Here is a 26,658-nt window from a genome sequence, read left to right as displayed (position 1 = left end):
CCCAGAAACCCCAAGGAGGTGCTAAAGCGTGTGTCAAGAGAGACACAGCCACGGCTGTGTGGACTGTGAAGAAAGGCCTTCAGGCCCTACCTCAGAGCCAGGGAGGAGGGGACCGGAACACAGCGAGGTGGTGGGGGTCCCCCACGAAGGAAGTTTGGGAACTTGAAGAGCTGCCGTGAAGTTCACACAGCACCAGAGTCACGAGGGCAGGCGTCTTTATTGAGCGCCTGCTGTGTCTGGGGCATGAGACTAAATTCTTTGTATCTGCCGTCGCTGAGTTCTTACCCGTGATGTAGGTGCCTTTATCGTCCACCCTCATTTTCTGGATGAGGAAATTGAGGCTCAGACAGGTGGAGTCGTCTGTCCAGGGTCACGCACGAAGCAGGAGGCAAACTCAGGTCCATACTTCTCAAAGTCATTGCCTTTCCACAGGGCAAACCTTCCCTCCCGAGTTCAAGGGCTCAGCCCCTCAGAAGCGCATGTATCCAGGGCCAGGTGGGTACACTGGGAGTGGAAGCCTGCCCTGCCCCCTCCTGGCTTCCTCCCAGGGCCCTCAGAGGGTTAACTTCCCTGCAGCCCCATGTCATCCCCGTCATCATCCCCGTCAGACCGGCCTCTCCCCTGCATTATGTGGACCAGACCAGCTCCTTGCTCCCGGCAGCTGATGCGTTCTCTGCTCAGTGGTTCGCGCCCCAGATATTAAATTACTCATAAAATATTTGGCCTGTCCCCAAAGTGGCTCCTGCCTCCTCCCTACGCCTGCCACTCACCGCCCCCTTCCCACTACCAGGTCAAGTTCTTCAGTGTTGGGGGGAGGCTCAGAATATGAACTGAACTTTGCCTGGAATTAGCCTATGTTAGTTCTTCGGGTTGCTGGGGAGGGAAGACGCTCTGGTAGGGTTGGGATTTTTCAGGGGCAGGGATCCTATCTGTGACCCTTGTTCTGGGTTTGCTAGGCCTGGCCTGAGCTGAAGCTACTCCCCCAGATCCTGTCACTGCAAGGTGTGGGGACCCCCGGACTCCTGACCACCCCAAGTGCCTGAAGACAAGGCCAAGGGTGATCTGGATAGGTTCCCATTGTCTGAGGGGCAAGTGGTCTCTCCTCTCCTCCTCCCTCCCCCACTCAGTTGTCATGGTAACCACAGTGGGGGGTGGGAGGCTGGACCGCTCAGCTCCTGGCCAGGCTACCCAGCATGCTCTGCTTTCACCCAGTTTTCTCCCTCGCTGCCCTTCGGCAGGCAAGGAGGGGGAGTGGCAGGGGGGTCGATCCTGCCCTGTCACCAGCCTACGGACGGTTCATATCCAAGGGTCACCACCTTCAGTCCCCTGCCTTTAGGCAGGAGGTTTTCCTGCACAACCCTCAGGAATGGGACTTTTATGAATGTGGTTTGACAGAGAATGATTTGGGGGGTCTCTTTTGAGCCCCCTGGAGTTAATGAAGTCAGTTAAGCCCTAGGATTAGAAGGTCGGGGTCATGGGTACAGCCCATGTTTGCAGAGTAACACCCCACCCCACCCCTAGCTCCCACCAGCTGTTTCAGAAATGCCTGATGCTGGTTGTCTAGGGAACTGGTGAAGGGGTGTGGATGGGGCCTGGCAACCCCAATCCCAAGTACCACAATCACAGTCCCTTAGAGCCCACACCCTGCAGGCTGGGCATTGGGAGCCTCACTCCTTTCTTTCTGTCCAAGAGAAGGCACTTTTTTTTACAACAGTAGTACCTCTATTAACAACTTCTCATCACCCTGGCTTGGGGGTTCTTAAATGCAACACCCAAATAAACTGGGCTTTGGCCTTTATCATGGCACCTCCATCTGGGGTACACTGCCACCAGGTGGTGGTAGTTACTGCCAAGGTGTAGGGTTTCCCTGAGATTCCAGAAGGTGATTTTCCAGTTCATATTCCTCCACAACCTATAAAACATCATGTCTTTGCTTCTTTTACTTTTATATTAAGGTATCAGGACTTTATAAATCGCTGGAGTTAAGCAGACTTTAAACAAACTACATGTTGGTGTGTAATAGCCGATAGCAAAGACTCAGGAACCAGACCGCCTGACTTCGAATCCTGGGGCAGCCACTTGCTAGCTGTGTACTTGGACAAGTTCCTTGTTCTCTCTGTGCCTCAATGTCTTTCTCTGCAAAACGGAGATGCTAGATGGTCTCTCGCCTCCGGGGCTGTTGTGAGGACTTAATGAGTTCATGCACTCATAGTTCTTAGAACCGTGCCTGGCCCAGCATTAAGCTCTTAAAAAAGATTGGTTATTAATATTTAAAGATGATGCATGAGAGCAAAGTTTCAAAAATAGTTTGTATTCTGAAATTTCACAGACATAACTTTATCTATTCGGTCTTTTATCCGGCTTTTCTAATCTGGTGATTTGTTTTAGGGCTGCACTGCTAGGCACCCACAGTCTGCCCAGATGCTGCCTCCAGCTCGCTCAGCCCCACACTCAAGCCCATATCCTAATGTTTCGCCTCCTAAGTGTCTGTGTGGATCTGCCCCCTCCACTCCACACTCACTGACGTCCTAATCTCACTCCCGAATCTCTACCACTAGCCCCTGACTCTCCACCTGCTCCCCACAGACCCCATCTCCTCCCTGTAGCCATAATGATTTTTCTAAACTAAAAGTACTCTTCTGCTCAAAGACCCTGCATGGCTCCCCAGCACCTCCAGGATAAAAACCAGGCTCTGTAGCTGAGTCCCACTCCACCCCACGTCCCATTCCAGTCTCTTTGGCCTCCCTTTGCTGTCAGAATGCCATGCTTCTGCACCAGCAGACACCTTGCCTTTCCCCCAAAGCCTCAGGCGCCCTACAGCTCTTTGGCTGATGCAGGCGGGAGGTGGGGGGACTATGCCCTCTTCCCTTATCTGTTCTCTCTCTCTCCTGCCTGCTCAGCCTCAAGACTTGGCTCCTGTCTCCCCTCCTTTGGGACGTCTTTCTGGATTCCTCTGCAGCCTCCAGATCGGGTGAAGCCCCTTTTTTGTGTGCCCTGACCTGTCTGTAAGCAGGAAGGGCCTGTCTTCGTCTACCTGCGCCCTTGGAGATGCCCTGCACAGAGCAGGTCCTCCGTGAACCTCCGGGGAACAAATCCAGGATGGCCATCCCATGATGTTCAGCCTAAAATGCCCCTCTTTTCCATCTTCTCTGTCCCAATACCTTCTATTGATCCTTCCAGGCTTGGCGAAATGTCTTCTCAGAGACTTTTGGTCACCTTGACTCCAGGTTTTATCCATGCATGACATTATTTCACTCCCTCCTCCAGCAGGCAAATGTAATGGGTATGAACTGAACACTTGGAACGCCACAGCTGAAGCTGCAGGTCCTACAAGAGCACCCCGCACACCCTCGGAGCCCGGCAAACACGTCAAACCCATGAACAGACGAAGGACAGAATTATTGTCCAGACCAACGGTTTTCAACCAAGGTAATTTTGCTCCCCAGGGGATATTTGGCAAAGTCTGGTGGTTTGTCACACAGTTGGGGGGTGCAGAATTGCTACTGAGAACTAGTGGGACAGGGCAGCCCCCCACGATACAGAAGTGTCTGCCCCAAAGTGTTGGAACACCTCTGGTCTAGAGCCGGTTACACTCAAATCTGTCCCCCTTACACACCGAGGGCCCTCAAGGGTAGGATCTGATCTTAGTTCTCTGTTTCCTCTGCATGCCCCCAGAAAGTATGCACTCAGAAGTTTTTTAAATAAAAATTTTATTTATTTATTTATTTATTTATTTTTAGTATTTTTAAAAAACTATTTATTTGAGAGAGAGAGAGAGAGAGCACAAACTGGGGGAGGGATAGAGGAAGAAGCAGACTCTCTGCTGAGCAGGGAGCCCAACCTGGGGCTCAATCCCAGGACCCCAGGATCATGACCTTAATCAAATGCCAACCCTTAACTGACTGAGCCACCCAGGCGTTCCTAAATAACAATTTTCAATAATTCTCCCATCGGTAAGATAATTCCTGTCCCTTTCCTCTCCGCAGCTGCTACGTCTTGCTTGGAGCCCGGTCTCAAATGCTGTCTGATGTCCCCCTGGGACGATTCCCTGGTCTCTCGGCTCCAGCCTGCCAAGTCCCTCCCGTCTCGTCTCTGCTGGCCCCAACCTTCCTTCCGCAGCTTTTCCTGATCCCCACACTCATGAGGAATGAGCCCTCAGAGAAGGGAGAGGACATTTTGAAGATGGAAGGGAAAAGCTGGGTGACGGGGGCCCCGAGAGCAAGAATGGGCAAGGCACTAACTTGCCCTGTGACTTGGCTACATCCCAACCCCTCCGGATCTCGGACTCTGAACGAGGTGATGAGTGCGGACGCAGATCCTCTCTGAACGTGTCCTAGGCATCACCCCCCGCTCCCTGCGTGGGAGCCTGCTTTCTGCTAACCCTGGGGGGGGGGAGCCCAGGACTTCTGGTCCTTCCCAGAGCCCGGGCGCTCCAGCACACACAGGGTGCCGCGGTCTCCCAGGGCGCCGCTGTCAGCTGTGACCCCTGCGCCCCCAGAGGCAGTCAAACAAGCGGCCTTTGTGGTCTGGGCTCAGGCGGCCTCAGGGAGCGGCACAAAGGGTGGGAAGAAAGACGCCAATCCTCTTAGGGCCAGCGCCGCGCTTTCCCACTGCGGCCCATCTGCTCCCGGGGAGCCGGGCATAGCCGGCCGGCCGGCCCCACAGCAGAAAGCAAGCAAAAGCTGCCCGGGAATGAAAGACGGGCCTGGCCAGCCCAGATCCCCACGGCAAACACAGGCCTGGCCCAGGGCCTGGGAGGGGGCAGGGCTGAGCCGGCAAGTGAAGGCGGTTAAAAGCACCGCCCCAGGAGGGGGACCCCGGGCTAATCCCTGCCTGCCCTGTGCCTTCCCTTCCCACACCCATGCGCCAGGCTGGGGCAAGGGGACAGGGGAGGAGGGGAGGGGCTGCGATCCAAGGTCCTCCCTAAGCGCCAGGCCCTCAGTGGGGCCCTTTGTACTCAGACTTTCTGTGTTCCTTGCAGCACCCTGTTTGACAAATGGGCTCGGCAAGGTGGCACTTGCCCAGAGTCACCCAGCTGCTATATGGCAGAGCTGGGTCTCAGCCCGGGGCCAAATCTCAATTCACTCATCCGAGTAACTGCGGTTCACTCAGCCAGAGCTCTCCCACACCTCTTTCTCACAACCACCCTTGGACAGATGGGGAAACTGAGGCCCAGGGCAGAAGGTGATCTGCCCGTGGACACAGACCTCATAAAGTCCTGGCTGCACCCCGGCCCCTGGTCCCAGCCCCCATAACTCCACGGGCGACCTTGGGCAAGTTAGCCTCTACGGGCCTCAAGGACACCACCTGTAAAATGGGGTAAAATTAACCACCTCATAGGGTTGTTCCAAGCGCTAATTTAATTAAATCATTACTTAGAGTCGCTTAGAATGGTGTCTAGTTTGCCTTTAAGTGTCCCACAGTGTTTGCTGTTATTGGTTGTGGAACGGTTCACAGCGACTTTGAGGGGGGACAGGTGACGTTATTTGTCCCATCTTGTTGATGAAGAAGCTGGGGCTCAGAGTGGGAGGGTGTTGTCCTTGAGGGCAGGAGCAGAACCGGGACCAAAGTCATCTCTCTGGCTGCTTGTCCAGCCCCTCTGTAGTCTCAAAGTTAGGGAGGTGGTCCGGGGAGCCCCGGCTTCAGCCTCCGCCTGAGATGGGCCACGGGGCCTGCCCTGCCATCTCGGGCTCACATCCTCAGGCTGGTCCCTGCGCTCCCCCAGCCTCTCTGCCCTCAAATGTGAAGTGGGCACCGGCAGAGAGGGTTTTTTTTTAAATTATTTTTATTAACATATAATGAGTTATTTGCCCCAGGAGTACGGGTCTGTGAATTGTCAGGCTTACACATTTCACAGCACTTGCCATAGCACATACCCTCCCCAATGTCCATAACACAACCACCCTTGGACAGATCCCTACCCCCTGCCCCAGCAACCCAGAAAGGGTTTTTTATGAGGGTTCGATGAGAGGACGTATTCAAGATGTTAGTTCTGGGCCTGGCACACAGCAGGTGCTCAATAATGGCAGCCGAAGTCAGTATTGAATGGCCCAGAGCAGGTCAGATCCTAGAATGGGAAGAGAAGGAAGCACTGAGTTTCTGCCCATTGATGGCTGGCCCCAATTGCTCATTTTTACCCTCCATGGTTGGGGTTTATCTGGCAGAGTGAAGAAGGAGTCAGGCAGAGGAGAGGAAGGCACTGGGATGGGGAAGGGGAGGTAGCAGCTGAGGTCCAGGCTGAATCCCTTCCAGGGAGGGGACGGTGGACCAGCTGCCCCCACCCCCCACTTCCCAGCCCTGTGAGGCCCTAAGCCCAGGAGTGCTGGAATCCAGGATATCAGAGGCAGATGCTGTCTTCTACACACACACACACCGACCTCAGCCCTATACCAACCATTTTACAGATGCCAAAACTGAGGATCAGGAAAGGGGCCACTCCTGTCAGAAGATCACCTAGCTCTAGAGCACAGCCCAGGCCTCCAGCCAGCCTCTCCCTTCCCAGAGGGGATCTGGCCCTGACTCCCACAAGCCTCCCCCACCCCGAGGGATCACACAGGGGCAAGGAGGTCAGGGTCTTCATGCTTGGGTTGAAACAGGCCGATTAGGCTGTCCCAGCCTCTCCATTTCCCAGCTCTGGAAGTGGGCTCTGCCCAGAGAATGGAAATGAGTCTGTGGTTCTCTCCTCTCTCCTCCGCTTCCCCTCCTTGCCTTCCTTGCTATCATTTTGCTACTTGCTTTCCACTTCTTTGTCTCTCCTCTCACACACTATCTCTCCTGTCTCTCACACTGTCCTCTCTCTTGCTCGCTCTACCCTGCCTCCACCCATGGCACACTTTCCCCCAGAGAACCTAGCTGCATGTCCCTTGCCCTGAACCAGGGGCTCTCCTGGGAGCTTCCCAGACAGGTCTTGTCCCTCTGGGTCATAGTGTAGGGCCAATCCCAGGCAACTCTTTGCTCTTCTCGTAGACCCTCTTCCTCTGCGCACCCAGCTTGGGGTACATGGCCTCACAAACACTCCATCCCCAAGAACTGAGGTGCTCGCTTCAGCAGCACATACACCATCCCCAAGAACCAGGGCCATTCGGTGATTTGAGAAGTTATATAAGAACTGTATTCACGGGGCGCCTGGGTGGCTCAGTGGGTTAAAGCCTCTGCCTTCGGCTCAGGTCATGATCTCAGGGTCCTGGGATCGAGCCCCATATTGGGCTCTCTGCTCAGCGGGGAGCCTGCTTCCTCCTCTCTCTCTGCCTGCCTCTCTGCCTGCTTGTGATTTCTGTCTCTCAAATAAATAAATAAAATCTTTAGAAGAAAAAAAAAAAAAAGAACTTATTCACCTTCCAAAACGTTTCTTCCTCCAAATTCTGGTGTCTCTTCCGGCCTCCCTGGAAAAACCTTGCGCTCCCTGTGCCCCTAGGGACCCCCCATCTCAGGTCACCCAACCTGACCCCCTGCCCGAAGCTCTTGGACCCCCATCTCAGGTCACCCAACCTGACCTCCTGCCCGAAGCTCTTGGATTTCCCCTTCCCAGAGCTCAGTGAGCCCCAGTGAGGTCCTGATTCTGATTCACCCCAAGATGCTACCAGCGGACCACAGCATTCCCAGTTAACCTTGGCCTTGAGGGTTACAGAAATAAGTGAGACTAGGAATTAGACAACCGCGGTTCAAATCCCGTCTCTACCCCATAGTGGAGGTTGAGGGGGGTCAGACAAGTTACTTCCCCTCTTGCGGCCTCACTTTTCCTCCTCAGTAAGCTGGGGATAATTACCGATTTGTAGTTGAAATTTAAGAAGCGGATATTGTGAAAGAAGCAGGGCGAAGGTGACATTTCGTTGAATTCATGGATGAGCTAATTTACATACAACAGAATGTCTGCTCGGCACGAGTCTTTTTCACCTGAGGGGAAACTGAGGCTGGGAGAAGGAAGGCCACCTGCCAAGGGTCCAAGAGCACGAGCAGCCGCAGTGCCCAGACTTGAATTCCGGGCTGGCTCTCAGCACTTACTCAGTGCAGACTATCAAAGACGGCCAATTCCAGAACGGAGATCAAAGGCCTACTTCTTTATTCACAAAGAGAAATCCTCATTAAAACATGGCCAACGGCTGAGGCAACCAGGGAGACAGGCCACGTATGCACAAAAAAAAAGAGAATTAATGATCCCAGGCAGACTGTGCTGAGTGGCAAGGGTCAGCTGTGGAGAGCTGCGGTCAGAGCAGGAAAGGTCTGGGAGGGCTTCCTGTAGGAGGAAAAGACTTCCTGTAGGAGGAGGAAAAAAAAAGGAGGAGGCCAGCCTCGTGGGGAAGAGAGATGTCCAAGGAGAGTTGACTCTAGCTACCATTTATTGAGCGCCTACTACGTTCTAGGCACCAAAAGGATGGGGATCCTGTCCCCATTTCCAGAGGAATAAAACAGAGAGCTAAGGGACCGGTCCGAGTGATGTCTTTGGGCAAGCCAGAGCCAGAATTTAAACCAGCTCTGGGGTCCCCACACCTCTTGTCTCCACCAGACTGCACTGCCTTTGTAGGCACAACGGGTGTGTCTAGGGGGAAGAAGGGGATGGGACCATGGCTTGTCACCACTGCAATTTCTCAAAGCAAAATCCCTGGGAGGTTGGGGGGAAGGGTCTGGGAAGGACCTGAATGGAACGGCAGGCTGGGGCCAGGCTGAGAAATTGTCCTCCAAGGATGCCAGGCGGGGAATTCATGCATTCAGCCATTCTTTGATTTGGCCAAATGTTTCGTGAGCATCTCCTGTGCAACACGTCATGTTCCAGCTACTGGGGACACAGCAGTGACAAAAGCAGATGGTGCCCATGGAGTCTCATGGTGTCTCATGGAGTGGATCCCTTGGGGAGAAGCATGGGGAATGAACACATAAATAAATAAAATGAAAAATAAATAAAATTTTGGATGCTGTGCTATTGTCCTGGGACTGCTACAACAAAAGGCCACAGATTGGGCAACTCGGCACAACCAAAGCATAGCATCTCACAGGCCCCAATCCCCGGGGTCTGGAACTACACTGTGGTGGGGCCGCGCTCCCTCTGAAGGGAGAACCCCTCCTTGCCCCTTCCAGTTTGTGGTGGCTCCTGGCGTTTCCTGGCTTATGACAGCGTCCCTCCAGCCTCCACCTCTGTCTTCACACGGCCTCCCTCTGTGTGCTCGCCTCTTCTTACAAAGACTCACTCCCTTCCACAGAGGAGAAAACTGAGGCCCGGAGAGAAATGACTCCCTCCAGGTCCCACAGGCGGGGGTTGGGCAGCTGAGATGGAAGCGGAATCCGACCGACCCCCAAGTGCTATGTGGGGACCCCGGCTCTACACTGCATGTAAGGGGGGCTAGACGCTCGTTACTTCTGGGCGAGGAAGGCCCTCGGCTCTGTGGGCTTCAGCCTGAGGGAACGGCTGTCAGCGGCCCAAGGCCTCGCCCCTTCTTCGGGCAGCGGCCTCCCAGATTTCCTCTGGGGAACTCCTGTCCTTCCTGACACTCTGTCATTTGGGAAAGGCTGACACTGTGGCCCCCACCCACCCCACCCGCCAGTCCAAGAGCAGGCACACATCCCAGGCCTGGCCAATCCGCACAGCCTGTTACTCTCAGCCCGCGGGAACCTGTTCCAAAGCGGGCACGTGACTCATGTCCAGGTGACAACAATCTGTCTGGGAATTTTGTGGACAAATATTGAGAAGAACGTGTCCTTTTTCCCCCTTGGCTTACTCTGGAGGAAGCCACCTTACCAACGCTTGGGGAGAGAGCACTTGAGGACAAAGCCCTTGAGGAGGGAAATCGAGGCAAGGGGACTGCCAACCTCGTGTGAGGGCCCGGAGCCAGCTGTGCCAGTGTGGGGCTAGCATGTGGGCGGGGCTCACCCTGTTGCCTGAGAAGGATCCGGGAGGCCTGGGGTTGGCATTCCCACAGCCCAACTCAATCATAAGAGAGCATAGTCTCTTCATCAGTGAAGGCCGACACGTGAACATCTCCCATCTCTGGACATATCGTACACCCTCTCTGGACCCCATCTTCTGGAACCCCAGCTCACCCCTCACTGTGTCCCCCCTTCCCCTCTGGGCTGAGCTCTCACTAAGCCTCTCCTTGGCTGCCCCTCCATGAAGCTGGCTTGGATCAGGCAGTGTTTGCTCAGTGTTTGCTCAGCAAGCTGGGAGGAGACAGAACCTCACAGCTCCCCCCCACCCCCAGCCCCACAACTGGCTCCCAGTTGTCTGGCGAGCAGGATCCAGGCCACACCCCCCTTACCAACCTCTCCCCTTGGTCCCTCAACAGCAGCAGGTGTACCCCAGATTGGGGACCATTCCTCTGGTCCTCAGTGGCACTTTCTCTCCCACACAAACCCATCCCCCCCCCAAGGCCCGGGTGCCATTCTGCGGGGGGACCACACACACTTTGAGCCCTGGAAGTTCCAAACATGATTTATTAGCCCCTCCCCAAATTTGCTGCTGCCCCAGAGCCCTGGCCCAGCCCCTAAGCAGGCACCCAGACTCTGCCTCCCAGCCCTCCTGTCCATCTGCCCCCGTCCCCCTCCTCCCCCCAGCCCTCAGTCATCACTCTGCCCTGCTCCCAGGAGAGGATGGGATACAAAGGCCGCCTCCTCTCTGGCCCCTGTTTCTCCAGGATCCCCTCATCCGTTCATCTGCCTCAGAGTGTGGATCCCCCAGACCCCATTGGGGAGTTTGTGAGATCAAAAGTTTTTCATGATAATAAGCCAGACATAAAAGAGATCTGCAAGGATTTAAAACAATGCCACTCTGCCCACTAAAGACTCTTATGTTGGAAAGTATAGTTATCTTTAATAAAAATCTGTTCTTTATTTTAACGTGTAATGGGTTTATTATTGCTACTTTGAAATGAATTAATAAATATTTCTTTTTAAAAGTTTTTTTATTTTTTATATATTTGACAGAGAGAGACAGACACAGAGAGAGCACAAGCAGGGGGAGCAGCTGAGGGAGAGGGAGAAGCAGGCTCCCCGCTGAGCAGGGAGCCCGATGCGGGGCTCAATCCCAGGACCTCCATTTGCTTATCGGTGAGATGGCATCAGTGACACGACTTCTCCTCTCTACTTCACAGAAATGTTTTGTAAACCATAAGGGGTATGCATGTGTCATATTTTCATTATAACTCTTAGCAATGGAAAGCAACTTGGAGATGGTAGGATAGCCTTAATCTCAGAGCTGAGAAAAGAGCTGCCCAACACACTTAGCCAGTCTCCTCATTTTACAGGTGAGAAAACTGAGGCTCAGATGGGAGGAGTTACTCAATTCATGCCACAGAGTGACATGGAACACAGGAGGAACCTTTTCTATTCTTGACTCATAACCCTACATCTCCCTTTATCGACTCAAGGGACCCCAGGATCATGGGGAAACCTTTCCCAAGCATTGGAAAACTTGGTTTCCATTGTGGGCTGTCTGTAACTTCCTTGAGGAAGAAGTTCCTCACCTCTGTGCCTGTTTTCATAACTTGTCAAAATAAAGGGCTAGATAGATAAGCTCCAAAATACTTGTCAGTATAATTGATCAATAAGCATAGTAACATGTCCAAAGAAATACAAATTAAAACAACGAGACAAAAAGTGATAATACCTAGTGCTGGCAGGCATGAACTGAAATTGGCACTCTTGATACTTTTGAATGCAACATTCATCAATACTGTCAAACCTTATAGCCAAAGCCTTTTATTTTATTTTTTTTTAAGATTTTATTTATTTATTTGACAGACAGAGATCACAAGTAGGCAGAGAGGCAGGCAGAGAGAGGAGGAAGCAGGCTTCCCGCTGAGCAGAGAGCCTGATGCGGGGCTCGATCCCGGGACCCTGGGATCATGACCTGAGCTGAAGGCAGAGGGTTTAACCCACTGAGCCACCCAGGCGCCCCTAACCAAAGCCTTTTAAAGATGTATTTATTTTATTTATCTTAGAGCGAGAGAGCGTGTGGATGGGGGTACAGAGGGAGATGGAGGGAGAAACTCAAGCAAACTCTGCACTCAGCACAGAGCCTGATGCTCAACTCAGTCTCACCACCCTGAGATCATGACCTGAGCCAAAACCAAGAGTCAGATGGTTCACCGACTATGCCACCCAGGTGCCCTGCCAAAGTCTTTTAAATACAGTATGCAAAGCCTTTGGCCTAGAAACTCCACTTCTGGAATTTCGTTCTGAGGCAATAATGAAAAAATTGACTTCAGGAATGTTGTTTATTGTTTGTAACAGTGAGGAAGCAGAAGAGAGAGAGAGAGAGTGAGCAAGAAAATAGATATCCAGTCTAAGGACACACAATGAGATACTTTGCAGCCGCTCACACTGATGAGGTAGCCAGTGGTTCATGCAGAAAAAATGCTGAGTGAAAAAAAAAAACCTGAATGGAAAAAAATATTGAATAGATTATAAACAACACAGGTAACACATTCCTGTTAATATTGTTTTATAAAAGTATATTTGAAAAAACAGGCAAAATATTCACTAAAATGTTAAAGGTGATTATCACTGGATTCTGATTGCTTTTTTTTTTTTTTAAAGACTTCATTTATTTTTGTGTCAGAGAGAGCACAAGCAGGGGGAGGGACAGGCAGAGGGAGAAGCAGGCTCCCCCATGAGCAAAGACCCCGATGTGGGACTTGATCCCAGGACCCTGGGATCCTGACCCGAGCCAAAGGCAGACGCTTAACTGACTGAGCCACCCAGGCGTCCTGGATTCTGGTGGTTTTTAAAAATATACACAGGGTCTCCTGGGTGGCTCAGTGGGTTAAGCCTCTGCCTTTGGCTCAGTTCATGGTCTCAGGGTCCTGGAATCGAGCCCCGCATTGGGCTCTCTGCTCAGCAGGGAGCCTGCTTCCCTTCCTCTCTCTCTCTACCTGCTTGTGATCTCTCTCTCTCTGTCAAATAAATAAATAAAATCTTTAAAAAAAATACACAAACAGGAGCACCTGAGTGGCTCAGTCGGTTAAGCCTCTGCCTTTGGCTCAGGTCATGATCTCAGGGTCATGGGATGGAGCCCCACGTGGGGCTTCCTGCTCAGCAGGGAGTCTGCTTCTCCTTCTCCTTCTGTTGCTCCCTTTACTTGTACTCTCTCACTCTGCTCTCTCCCTCTCTCTCTAGTAAGTAAATAAAATCTTAAAGAAGAATATACGCGTACCACCTTTACCATCTTTGGGCGTTGTTTTGCAGCGATCATGTGTTACTTGCGAAATAAGAGAAAAAATAAAATCAAGTCCTTTCAGCTCTGAAATTCTAGCATCCCCCCCCCCCCCCGGCTGCACCCTCATTAACCTTGGCTCGTCCCTTCCAGCCCTTGTGTGAATCATGGCAAACAGGAGTGATAGTCAACCGGACAGGAATGTGGATTTGGGGGGGGTGGGGGAGTGCTGTGAACCTTTGGCCAGGACGTGAGCAGTGGAAGCTGCCCATGTGTGTCATCCATGAGAAGGCCCTCCTGTGACGGCAGAGGCAGGAAACCAGGTGTCAGTGGAGACAAAAGAGTCCTTGGCGCGTGAAATGGGACTTGGAGCAGGGCCCACGGGGAGGGGATGGAGGGTGGCTGCCGGGCCGCTCAGCCCGGTCTTGACGGGGGGGATTTCCAATCACCAGAGCATCTTGGGGTGATCTGGCTCCAGAACCCTTCGCCACACTGCTGTTCTGTCACCCCTTCTTACACTCGGGAAACTGAGGTCCAGCAAGGGAAATCTGAAATGCCTTTAGACTCACCTGGGCAAGGAGGACCCGGCCATAGGCTCTGCCCTTGGTGACCGGTGCTTCTCAAACCACCATCGTGAAGGACCATTTTGTTTTTTAAATTTCTGATCTGTCGTAGACTGATACTTTTATAAAAGACAATAAAAATGAAGTACTAGAAACTGGGGATCCAAAGGGGTCCCATTCATAGAAACGGCAGAATGGTGGTCACCAGAGGCTGGGGGCGGGGGCAGTGGTTGTTGAAAGGGTATAGATTTTCCATTCAGAAAGAAGAAACCATTCTCAGGATCTGTTTCACAAGCCCATGAATATACTGAACAACTAAACTTAAAAATGGTTAAGATGGTCAATTTTATATTATGTGTTTTCCGCCACAATTGAAAAAAGAAAAGTTTTATAGCTCACAATGATACGGATGGTGATATAGAAAATCTTCTGAAATGGCACTTAAGGGACACCTGGGTGGTTCAGTCAGTTAAGCGTCTGCCTTCAGCTCGGGTCATGATCCCGGGGTCCTGGAATCGAGTCCCACATCAGCCTCCTTGCTCAGTGGGGAGCCTGCTTCTCCCTCTGCTTGCTGCTCCCCGGCTTGCAGTCTCTCTGACAAATCAATAAATAAAAGCTTAAAAAAAAATGAAATGACAGTCAATGCTTCCTAAAGCAACAGCACTAAAATTAGACAGGAAATGAGAGAAACATATTTGTCTTAGAACATTTCATAAAATATTTACAAAAAAGGAGGAATTACTAGAATGGCAAATGCGAGCACTATGGTTATAAAAGTTTTGAAACCGGGGCGCCTGGGTGGCTCAGTGGGTTAAAGCCTTTGCCTTCGGCTCAGGTCATGATCCCAGGGTCCTGGGATCAAGCCCCACATCCGGCTCTCTGCTCAGCAGGGAGCCTGTTTCCCTCTCTCTCTCCCTGCCTGCCTCTCTGCCTACTTGTGATCTCTGTCTGTCAAATAAATAAATAAAATCTTAAAAAAAAAAAAAGTTTTGAAACCCTCTGGGTTTCTGCCAGCTCCTGCACCAGCCACAGCCCTACCAGACCACACAGGAGGGACACAGAGATCCCCATGTCCCAGACGCAAACAATTGATTAAGGAACACGTGCAGCCCTGGTCACTTGGCATCCGCACAGCCCCTCACGGTCAACACCCGCTCTCATGACTGAGGCGGCTCAGGCCCCAGGGAGACGAGGAAAACGCTTTCTTGCTCATCTCTCGCTCCGTGTCCTCGACACAAAGGACAGCTGTGTCCAAATGCCACCAAAGCTTGTAGACTGTGGGGTGGCCGACACTGCACGGGGACCGCCTTGGAGCACAAGGGGGAGGCTTTCATCAGGGTGAGGGAAGCCTTTGCTCTTAGGTAAGAGAAAAGACCAAATAATTCAAGTCCTTCCTCTCAGAACAAATGCCATCGGTGCTCAATGGGACCAAGCGTGCATCTCCTTGCTTGTCTTCATGTCCCAGTTTGTGTTTCCGGAGGTACTCAGAAAAGGCCCTGGTGTCTGCAAGAGCTGCACAGCATGGCTGGAGAACATTTCACGATATCACAATATCAAATAATTCATAATCCCTTCTATTTGTATGTATGGAGTCGAGAGGTAACACGCTTACAGCACAATAACCAGTTGCTTCCATGACTGACTGCTGGGTCTAGATATTGCTTTGACAGATGGTAAAAATCAAGATACACATGATAGGATTTATATGAAGAACTTCAACTGTTTGTAATATTTCCCACAATAATCATAACGTATGCAACCCCATTACGGCATTCGAGCTCGCCGTGTAAAATGCATGGCTCATTTTCTAATCTAAATATTGCTTTAAGGATATTATGGACGATTTGTTGCTACCTTCTCAACAGAGCAAGTGTTTCCCAAACCGAAATTAATTAAAATCCATCTAAGGAATACAATGACTTGAGAAAGGTTGTCTAATTTCACATTACTCTCAACCGAACAGAAATTATGAGAAAATCTTGATTATAACAACACAATTACTGATTTTGCTTGAGTTAGGCAAGAAAAACAAAATTGATAGAGTAAATATATAATTTATGAATCACGGGGGGTTTTCTTGGAAATTTCATCACTCATTCAAATGTCATCAGCCCCTCATGAGACAACCCAGACATGTGATAATAATTTGATCTAATAATCTTTGCTATTTTGCTGACTTTCAGTCATACAGAAACCATAGCTTTACACATACTTTATATTTTGTTATACCAAAGGTATATTTGTCATAACTCATTTACTATTGATTGGTTTGCTTTTTAAATTTTATTTATTTATTTTTTAAAATATTTTATTTATTTATTTGCCATAGAAAGAGAGAGCACAAGCAGGGGGAGCAGCAGGCAGAGGGAGAAGCAGGCTCCCCACTGAGTAAGGAGCCTGATGCAGGACTTGATCCCAGGACCCTGGGATCATGACCTGAGCAGAAGGCAGACACTTAACCGACTGAGCCACCCAGGCATCCCTGCTTTTTACCTTTTAAATGTTCAGATATATGGTATGAGGAACTTCACTTGTATCTTGCCTCAGACCCCACATATGTCTGGATGAGTTCATCCAAGGGAACTGCCCAGAGCCACACATGATCCAAATGCCTTGTCTCTCATTCAAACACTTATTCAATGAGGTTGCCAGGTATGGGGATGAGATCAAGATGTGTAGTTTACGGACTCTGTTCTTGGGAGTCCGCCCGCTTATAATGGAGCCCAGGAAGACCTGTACTCAGTCCCGGGAGCGCCTCTCAGATGTGTAGGGCACGGACTTCCACTCACAGCAGCTCTTAATTCAAATGAGCCAGGGCTGAGATCTTGAGCCCACCACATCCTTCCTGAGTGGCTTTAAGCGAGAGTCTTCTCTCTGGGCTTCAATGTTCTCATCTGTAAAATGGGGATAATAACACCTACATCATTATGTTACAAAAGTTAAATGTGATTCTACGTGTGTTCTCATTATTACATATAAACTTCTTGGCCCCAAATAACAACCAGTTATCACATGGCGGTTTCTGTAGGTCAGGAACTCGGGAGTGGCTCTGCTGGGTGGTGGTGGCGTAGGGTCCCACCAGGTCACAGTTGGAACGTCAGTAGAGGCTGCGGTCATATGAGGGTCTGGTTGCAGGTGGCGGGTCCCCTCGCCAGATGCCTCCCCCATCCAGCTGACGACAGGGCTGGACTCCTTTCTACCTGGGCCCTCAGATACATACCTGAATGTCCTCAGACATGGGAGCTCACTCTCCCCAGAATGATCCAAACAAGAGGAGAAAGTCAAATGCCTCTTTATGATCTAGTCTCCAGAGTCACATAGCGTTTGCCTTGTGCTATTAGTCAGAAGCAGGTCGCTAAGTCCCAACCGTACTCCAGGGGAGGGAATCAGCCTCCCCCTCCTGAAGGGAGGAGGACCTGAGAATCTGGGGACATATTTTCAAACCATGACAGCATGAAAATGCTTGGCGGAGGATGGGTGAGTGTCCCCCAGGAAGACCCATGATCCTCTGCCTTATCCGTGTTTCTTTTGACAATTCACAGTGTTCTTTGTATCCCTTAGCACCCTGCCTGTTCAGAAGAACCCTAGGGGGTCATTATTTCCATTTTACAGATGAAGAAACCAAGGCTCAGAGAGATGTGATTTGCCTAGAGGCACCCAGACTTTGGTGGCAGAGCTGGGCTTGGAACTCGGCCCACGATCAGTCTGGTGTTTCTGTTACAGCTTCCCCACGGGACAGGAGCTCAGGGTCTGCATCCTCAACTATTGGGGGATGTTTGAGAAGCCATGGAAATCCAGCAGGTCATGAACAAGGCCATGACTCTTCCAGGAGAAGAGGACGGCAAGGATGGAAAGGGTCTGGGGAGCGTGCGAGCGGATTGGGATGAGACAGGGCGCGGCCGGCGCAGAGAAGTGGCCATCGGAGCGTGAAGTGTCGAGGGATGAGGGCGGGGGAGTGGGGAGACCTGTGCCAGGTGTCAGCTGTACCTGAGAGCAGATGGAGGCGGGTGATCACATCCGAGGGTTTACAGCAGGGTGATGGGAAGGTTGGGCGGGCTCTGGGGCTTGGGGTTGGGGATCCAGGCCACTGTCCTTGGAGACAGTCCCCCCAGCAAAGGAGGGGACAAAGCTTGAGGACAAGCCTGGGGCTTGGAGTGAGGCTGTCCTGACTCTACCACCCCTGCGCTGTGTGCCCCTGGGCAATCTCTAAACCTCTCTGAGCCTCCGTTTCCACAACTGCTTGGGGACAGCAAGATCTACGGAGCCCCACACCCTGTATAAACACACCTACCAGGAATCCTCTAGCATACTGGGGTGCTTATGTGTCTTCATGGGGCAGAAAAGCCTAATGGTCTGGAGATCCACCATCCGTAGGTAGCTACTAGCCACCGGCAGCTACTTACATTGAAATATAAATTAATTAAATGAAATAAAATTTAAAACTCGCTTTCTCAGTCATAATCGTCCTATTCCAAGCTCTTGATGGCCGTCTGTGACTTAGTAATACCACAGTGGACCATGCAGAATGGCCCATTGTATCACTGCAGAAATCCCTATCAACACCGTCCAGAAGGATTAAAGTACCCACCAGTGGATAATTTTAAATCTTCTGGTAGCCACACTAAAACAAACAAACAAACACCAGGTAAAACTAATTTTAATAACATTTATTTAACCTAATATATCTTGAATATGATTTCAACATGTCACCAATATTTTAAAAAAACTGTTAATGAGATAGCTTACATTCTTTTTTATTTTCTTTTCTTACTAAGTCTGCAGGATTCAGTGTCTATTTGCATGATGGCAATCTCAGTTGGTATTAGCCACGTTTCAGCTGCTCAATAGCACATGTGGTCTGTGGACACCATGTTAGACAGAGCCGTAGGAGAACACAGGCCCTGGGGACCAGCAGAAGCTGGCATGAGCCGCCCCCTCCTTCATCTGCTGCTGTGCTGTGTGGCCTTGGGCAAGTAATGCAGTCTCTCTGAGCCTCAAAGTCTCTGTCTGCAAAATAGCATGATTTCTAGATGGGCTCTGATTCTATAGGTGGTACCATTATACTCCACGTGTGCCGCTATTATTACTATATCACTGGTTTATATATTATGATTATACCAGCCAGTGATTGTGGCGAAGACTTACGAGGAGAATGAGCATAAAGCCTATAGCACGATGTATACTACGGGGTAAGCTTTGAGTAAATGCCCCTGGTGGCAGTGGCAGGTGTGACTGTCATGGGTCTGACTCTCCCACCAGGCGGTGCGTTCCTGGATGGCAGGACCCAGGCTCTGTTTTCTTCTGCCCTCCTCCCACCACACGCACAGCCTAGCCCCTGCCCCAGCACCTGACCCAGAGCTCCCCCTCTGTCTGGGCATCTCTCTGTGGTCAGACAAGTGGGAAGGCCGTTCAGCTTTCGTGCCTGTCCCCACCCCAGGGTCTCGCCCGGAACTCATGACTCAAGTTTGCAAACATTCTCAGCCCGTGAGGCTGTTAGTGGCTCAGAAATCTGTTCCTCTGTGTGAATGGGGGCAGGGAGGGGAGAAAACTCTGGGCTGGCCGACAGAAGACCTGCTCCTAACGCCTGCTGCTACCCTGGATGGGTTATTTTCTCTCCTGGAGCCTCCAGTTTCCTCACTGTAAAATGGGCAGGTCAAACCTGATGAACGTTAGGGCCCTTCTGTGGCATCGAAACAGCTGGTAATCAGGGGTGTCTGGGTGGCTCAGTCAGTTAAGTGTCTGCCATTGGCTCAGGCCATGATCCCAGGGTCCTGGGATCGAGCCTCATATCAGGCTCCTTGCTCACGGGGAGCCTGCTTCTCCCTCTCCCCCTGCCTGCTACTCTCTCTCTCTCTCTGGGTGTGTCAAATAAACAAATAAAATATTTTTAAAATATAAAATAAAATAAGGGGCACCTGGATGGCTCAGTGGGTTAAAGCCTCTGCCTTTAATGGCTCAGGCCATGATCCCAGGGTCCTGGGATCGAGCCCTGCATCGGGCTCTCTGCTTGGCGGGGAGTCTGCTTCCCTTCCTCTCTCTCTGCCTATCTCTCTGCCTACTTGTGATCTCTGTCTGTCAAATAAATAAATAAAATCTTTAAAAATATGTATATATATAAAATAAAATAAACAGCTGGTAATGAGGGCCCCTGACCAGTCAGGCTCTGCTCAGAGGAGAGAGCACAACAAATGTGTCCCTCCTTAGGCACATACTCTCGGGGATGCCAGCTTAAGACACCCAGGCCCCGCAGTCTGAGGGCAAGCCAGACCCAGACCCCGGGTCTCCTGACCTTGAGGTATCTGCCATCCTCTTCCTTAGCTGAGGAGGGTGAGAGAAACGTGATTGTCCAGCTCCTAGGTGGGAATCAACTAGCCATCCCGGCTCGGCAACTTACCAGCTATGTGACTTTCAGCAAGTCTCTTAACTTACCTCAGTTTCCTTATCCATTAAATGGGTGCACTGTATTCACCTCATAGGGCTGCTATGACCTTCAAACGAGCTAGCGTACATGCGGAGCTCAGAACGTGCGGTTCTCTTCAAGCGTTCGCTGCTCTATGACACGTGTTTCTGTGTCTGTTTGATGTTATGTTATTATACTGTTTATGCTACCACTACTATAATATTACGTGAATCATGCTTATGTTCATTCCACATGAAGCAGGGGGCCAAGGAGACCCACCATTTAGCAGACAGCATCTCATCTGGTGCTCACCTCAACCCCAGGAGGATGACGCCGATGACAGGACACGAGGCTCCTAGAAGTGATTCAGCTCGGCCGGGGCCACACAGCCAACAGGTAGCAGAGCAGGGATGCAGACTCCACGGGCTTTACCCTTTCTCCTCTGCCTCCGCCTGCTTGGAGAAGTCAGTTCCGCTTCTCTGGCTGAGCTCCTGTAAGGATGATCAATGCAAACTCCTCTCTGCCAGGAAAACCTGCCTCCAGATTCCCTCTAGAATTTCTGGCCCTTGGCTGAGCCCTGTGAAGTCAGGGTCCCTCCAACCGCCTCCCCGTGGTCCTTGTCCCCGCTTCGGCCATGCTGGGTGCTTTCTGGACAGGGCTTTCCTGCAACCAGAGCAACCAGGAGCTCAGGAATCTCCCTTTCTATGGCCTCATTTGCATAATCCCCACAATCCAATGCAGACTCAGCTTCTCTTTGTGATATTAATTATGCGGAGGAAAATGTCTTGGGCAGGGAAGACCAGATCCTGATTTCCAACCGTTGTCCCCTCATGCTATCCCAACTGCTCGCCCCTCCCAAATACGTCATGGTACGAAGGAGAATCGGGGTTCAGGCACCAGAGGTTTGAACGAGCAGCCATGTGTCCCTCCAACCCTGCCTTCCCCTGGGGCTGATTGGGCCCCTGGAGTTATTGAAGGAAGGAAGGTCTGGCCCCCGCTCAAAGATCAGCTATCGGTGGATGTTAAGTGTTCAAGTGTGTGATAAAACATACCGTTTGCATTTAAAAATTAATACCAGAGGAAAATAATAGACTATTAGTTAATAGGTAGAATTGACAAGCTGGCTGCTTTCCAAAGCCATCTCAGACAGTTACAGCGCTGAACTTCATTCACTCAGCCTTCACGATGGTCCCAGAAAGAGGAGAGCCACCTGCCTGGTCTCCTTGGACTCCCCTTGAGCTCCTTGTCCGGGCCCCATGGTTGGAAGTCTGAAACCATTTGCTAATTCCACTTCATAACCCAGGGAACATCTTATCACTAACTCGCTGTGTGACCTTGAGTTAATCCCTTTCCTTCTCTGAGAGTCAGTTCCTACATGTGTAAAATGAGACAGGTAGAGAAGCTGATGCCAGGCTCTTGCGAATTTAGAAATTCTCCGGTTCTATCCTTATCATCATTTGTGTGGAGACACATCTCGAGGCCCCCTTTCCAGAAACAGTCTGTGCGAGAGAAGTCTGGGAAGGCTGAGAAGTTTGGGCCTACTGGCCTCAAAGCTCCTTCTCTTTTCTGCTTCTCAGAACCTATTCTGGACCCCTGATGCCTGCTCCCAGGAGATCTGAGTTCTAGTCCCGACCCTGCTCCGACCCACCTGAGATCCCAGACAGCACAAGACGGAAGGGCAGCAGGACTTTGGACTGGTCAAGGGCCCGGGAGGAGGATGGACACTATTTGTGCTGTACATGATCTGGGCCAACCCCAGACTCTCCCAAAAATCAGAGTCAGGCAGTACCGGGGGGAACAGTCTAGAGAGAGAAGGGAGGGCCCAGAGTCCCAGGCAAGCACCCTGGGAGAATTTTTTGAGGGATAAATGAGCTCACATTGGTGAAATGCTCAACGGAGCCCGTGGCAACTCTCATTATTATGCTCATGATCTCAGTGGTTAGAGATGCCTTCGACTCTGAATGATCACAAGTCATGTTCAGGCCTCCTTTTGCCAGGTTCTATTAAGTCCTGATCACGGAGTAGAGCTTCCTGGTTTTTGATTGCCAGATGTGTCCTGAGTCCATTTCTCATGATCCAGAGAATTGTCACGATCCTATGCCAATGCCTCCTGGAAGCATACCTTCTTGTCTTCATCCTCCCTCCCTTTCAACCACCCATCCATCCACCCATCCGCTCTCCTGGCTGGTAAATACTTCTAGAACACCTCCCTGTGCCTGCTCTTGTTTCAATGGGAACCAGCTAGAATCTTTGCCCTGCTGGACCTCTACTCTTACCCCAGAACCTTTCTAGAGAGCTGAGCTACACCTGGTTCTATGACTTATTCTGTTCATGAGCAGTGGTCCTTAAACACTGCTTGAGCCCTCTCGTCTTCTCTGCAATCCCGCAACCCCAGCAACCAGCTCAGCTTGGGTCTTTTCTGAGTGTGCCTGGAAGAAGGCAGCTCTCCTAGTCTTCAGTGCCTCCACGCCCGGCACCCAGCTTTCCCACCCAGCAACCCCACCCTGGCTGCACCTCTCTTGCCAGGCACCCACCCAAACCGCTCTTTCAAACTCCAAGAGAAAGGTGAACCGGGAAATGGCCCACCAGGTGACCAGCCATAAAAAAACCCTGTGTACTCCGGAGTGGCGCAAAGATCAAAGCATCCTCTATCAGGCTAGATGGGCCGCCTCACAACCTTTTACCTGGATCCAGCACCCACACTTTACAGAGGAGGTTCCCATTTCCCGGCGCCTTTCATCTCCCGACGGGGGGCCCCGCCGCAGGGACAATGGGGCTCAGGAAATGACACAGTCATGCAAAGCCACGCAGAAAGTAAATGGCGACATCAGGATTTGAACTCCGGTCTCCCAACACTTCATCTGATGACTTTTCAAAGGGACTTCAAAGGAGCCTTCATCTGGGGGTCAGGGAACCTGGCTCCCAGCCCAGCATTCAGGAGTCTGTTGAGTGACCTTAGCTAAGTCACTTCCTCTCCAGGCTGCTGTTTCCTCCACCGTAGAGTGGGAAAGGCTGCCATGCTCATGAGATTGCTGTAAGGATCGCAGCAGATGAAAGGTGGGAACAGGCTGTGGAGACAGGCTGCCCACTGGGACCTTCACCCACCCTCCCCTACCAGGACCCTGGGCTGCACACTGCTCCCTGCAGGGAGTGACTCTGCCCCTAAGTCGTAATTCCCACGGTCATGGATACTGAGGAGTATTTTACCACCTGTTTCCAAAGCCAAGCAGATTCTTTCTGCTGCTGGGGGAGAAGTTTCCACTCACTAGAGCGAGCAATTACTCAGTCTCCAGGTGCCAGGCCCTCTGGGGTTCAGAGGGGAACAGAACGCCGTCCGCCCCAAAGGGGATTCCTGTCTGGAGAGAGCATGAATTAGCAGGAAAAGGAAAGTAACATCCTGCAGGTACCTTCTCGGGGCAAGCATTTTGCATCACGCCCTCTCATTCCGTACACCTGACAAGCCTGTAAGGATTAGGCCCATTTTGCAAAGAAAGAAACTGAGGCTTAAAGAGGTTCAGACCACACATATTTGAACACCTACCTCCATTAACTGCAAAACCCAGACTCTTTCCACTCTGCGAGGCTGCAAGAACGCAAGATGAAGGAAATCGGGCTGTGTGCCATCAGCGTGCTGGGGACCCTGAGGGGAAGTGATCTGTGGAAGGCTTCCTGGAGGAGGTGGGATGTGCCCAGGCCTTTGGAAGCTGAGTAATTGTCTGAAGACAGGATGGAGAGAATGTGGTCCAGGGTGAAACAGGGTGTGAGAAGAACTTGGATATGAGAACATGGAGGGTACTCCTGGGGCACTGAGGACAACACTTTGGCTGGACCAGAGGGGACCCAGAGGTGAACAGTGGGAGGTAAGACTGGGAAGCTGGCCTGGGTCCTGTTTCTGAAGGACCTCGAATGTCAAGTACCGAGTTTTGTATTTCTTTCAGGGAGCAATGGAGAGCCATTGAAGACTTTTGAGCAAGAAAGTGGCTCAACTGAAGATTTAGAGTTTCCGGAAAACCTTCCAGGAGCTGGAGGGTCGTGAGCAAAGACCTAGAGAAAGAGGACGAGGCTATATAGCTTCCCTCTGACATCAATTAATTTAAAACACGGGCTCCGTGGTGAGCATTTCATGTAATGTCTCATTTCACCACTCTAGGAGATGGACAGTATCATTAGCTTATGTTACAGATGAGGAGAGGGAGGCACAGAAAAGTGGAGCGGCTAGCCCAAGGTCACAGGGCTCAGAAAAGGTGGAGCTGGGTTTCAAATCAGGCGTCCCTCTCCCACACCTGTGGCCCTTCAAAATGAGAGCAGGAGGGAAGCTCTTCTCCAGAATAGATGCTCAGATGATCTCCACTGTAGAAGGCTGATCACGAAGTCTGGTGGAGACCCAGATGTGGAAACCCCCCACCCCAGCACCTCCTGCCAGGGTCTCTACCTTCCGTGGGCTCTCCCGGAGGGTGCATTAACTTCCGAGGCCGCCAGGTGGCAGTGGGGAGTCTGTCTGCTCGGAGCCTCAGCCCAGCCCAGCCTCCCGCTCCAAGCCACAAAGACCCAGGGCCAGCAGTGAGGAGTGAGGCACAGTGAGACTTTCAGGGGACCCTCCCCTCCTGGGGATTTTGCTCCTCGCCAAAATCCCTGCAGGCTCTATGCTCAGAGGGGCATCCAAAGCGGAGCTGGGTTTGCAGGTATCTTTAGGTGAAGCGTGAAGGTGCAAAAAGTTGCCAGTTTTATGGTCATCCGGTCCCTGGAATAGTACACGGTTGATAGAAATACGGCTGCAGGAGAGTTTTTGGTTTTCTTTTCCTAAAGATTTTATTTATTTATTTATTTGTCAGAGAGAGAGAGAGAGCACACAAGCAGGCAGAGTGTCAGGCAGAGCTGGAGAGAGAGGCAGGCTCCCTGCCGAGCAAGGAGCCCCATCCCATGCAGGACTCGATTCCAGGACCCTGGGATCATGACCTGAGCCGAAAGCAGCGGCTTAACCGACTGAGTCACCCAGGCGTCCCTGCAGGAGAGTTTTTAACAACCCAGGGAAATGCTCATGCCACAGGGCTAGGCGGGGTTGAGGGGAATAAGACAGAACACTGCATTTGGAAAGCTTCTAGTTATGTGCAAATTACTTGCATCTAGAAAAATGCCTGAAAGGAAATGGATCAAAACATGAACAGTGGCTCTCAGGCTGGGGACATGATGGGTGGTTGTTGTTTTCCCTCTGAACTCTTTTATATCTTCTTTATTTTTATCAGTGGGTATGTTCCACTTTTACCATGAGGTATAAAAACTTTTCTTAAAAGAGAAAGGAAAGATATGGACCATCAGTAAGATTCTTTCGTCTTTCAATTGTCGCCTCCTCCAGGAAGACTTCCTCCTCTGGAGGGAGGGAGTGACTTTGTCCTCTGTGCCCCTCGAGTGTTTGGACAGCCTGTATTAAAGAGCACCTTATGCTCCGTAGGGTAATTATTGACGTCAGTGTCTAAATCTATGCTATTCAATACAGTAACCACTAGCCACTAGTCACATGTAGCCAAGGGCAGAGCCCTTGAGATGTGGCTGGTGTAAATTGAGAGATGCTAAAATATAAAATACGCACCAGATATCAAAGCCCTAGTATGACAAAGATGTCAAATGGTTCATTAATTGCATGTTGAAACTAGTATTTTGAACATACTGAGTTAGATAAATATATATATATATATTTTACGTTTATTATTTTAATTTATTTATTTTTTGAGCTTAACAGTATTCATTGTTTTTGCACAACACCCAGTGCTCCATGCAATACGTGCCCTCCCTATTACCCACCACCTGTTCCCCCAACCTCCCACCCCTGACCCTTCAAAACCCTCAGGTTGTTTTTCAGAGTCCATAGTCTCTTATGGTTCGCCTCCCCCTCCAATTTTTTTTTTTTTTATAAACATATAATGTATTTTTATCCCCAGGGGTACAGGTCTGTGAATCACCAGGTTTACACACTTCACAGCACTCACGATAGCACATACCCTCCCCAATGTCCATAACCCCTTCCCCCTCTCCCAACCCCACCTCCCCCCATCAACCCCCAGTTTGTTTTGTGAGATTAAGAGTCATTTATGGTTTGTCTCCCTCCCAATCCCATCTTGTTTCATTTATTCTTCTCCTATCCCCCTAACCCCCCATGTTGCATCTCCATGTCCTCATATCAGGGAGATCATATAGTTAGATAAATATATTAAAACAAACTTCACCCTGTTTCTTTTTTTCTTTTTTTAATGTGGTTACCAGAAAATTTAAAAATCGTGTATAGGTCTTATATTATATCTTGCTGGACAGTGCTGGTCTGTGAATTTCATGAGGAAGGATCTCTGAGGAAAGATCTGCCCGTGCCAGCGCAGGCCCAGAGAGGGGAAGAGCCCTGTCCAAGGTCTCACAGCAAAGAAGCAGAAGAACCAGAACTTGAACTCCGCCTGGTCTGGCACTGGCTCCAGCTGGGGTCTGACCCACCCCTGGCCGTGTCCCCCATGGGTCCTGTGTGTGGGGAGAGAAGGGGCGTTGGGATGGGATTTGGAGACGTAGTTACA

General features: G+C 50.9%; 1 long non-coding RNA gene across 1 annotated transcript; it reads right to left on the bottom strand.

Annotated features, from left to right (window-relative positions):
• Positions 1-13,014: 13,014 nt before the first annotated feature.
• LOC123948758 lies at positions 13,015-20,913 on the bottom strand. Its single transcript, XR_006819989.1, has 3 exons — positions 20,417-20,913; positions 16,198-16,598; positions 13,015-14,298 (listed from the first exon to the last, which is right to left on the bottom strand). It is a non-coding gene; the product is annotated as an uncharacterized LOC123948758 (long non-coding RNA).
• Positions 20,914-26,658: the final 5,745 nt, after the last annotated feature.

This window comes from Meles meles, chromosome 1 (genome assembly GCF_922984935.1).
Source record: "Meles meles chromosome 1, mMelMel3.1 paternal haplotype, whole genome shotgun sequence".
Taxonomy (NCBI): domain Eukaryota; kingdom Metazoa; phylum Chordata; class Mammalia; order Carnivora; family Mustelidae; genus Meles; species Meles meles.
This window is presented reverse-complemented; position numbering and strand designations above follow the sequence as displayed.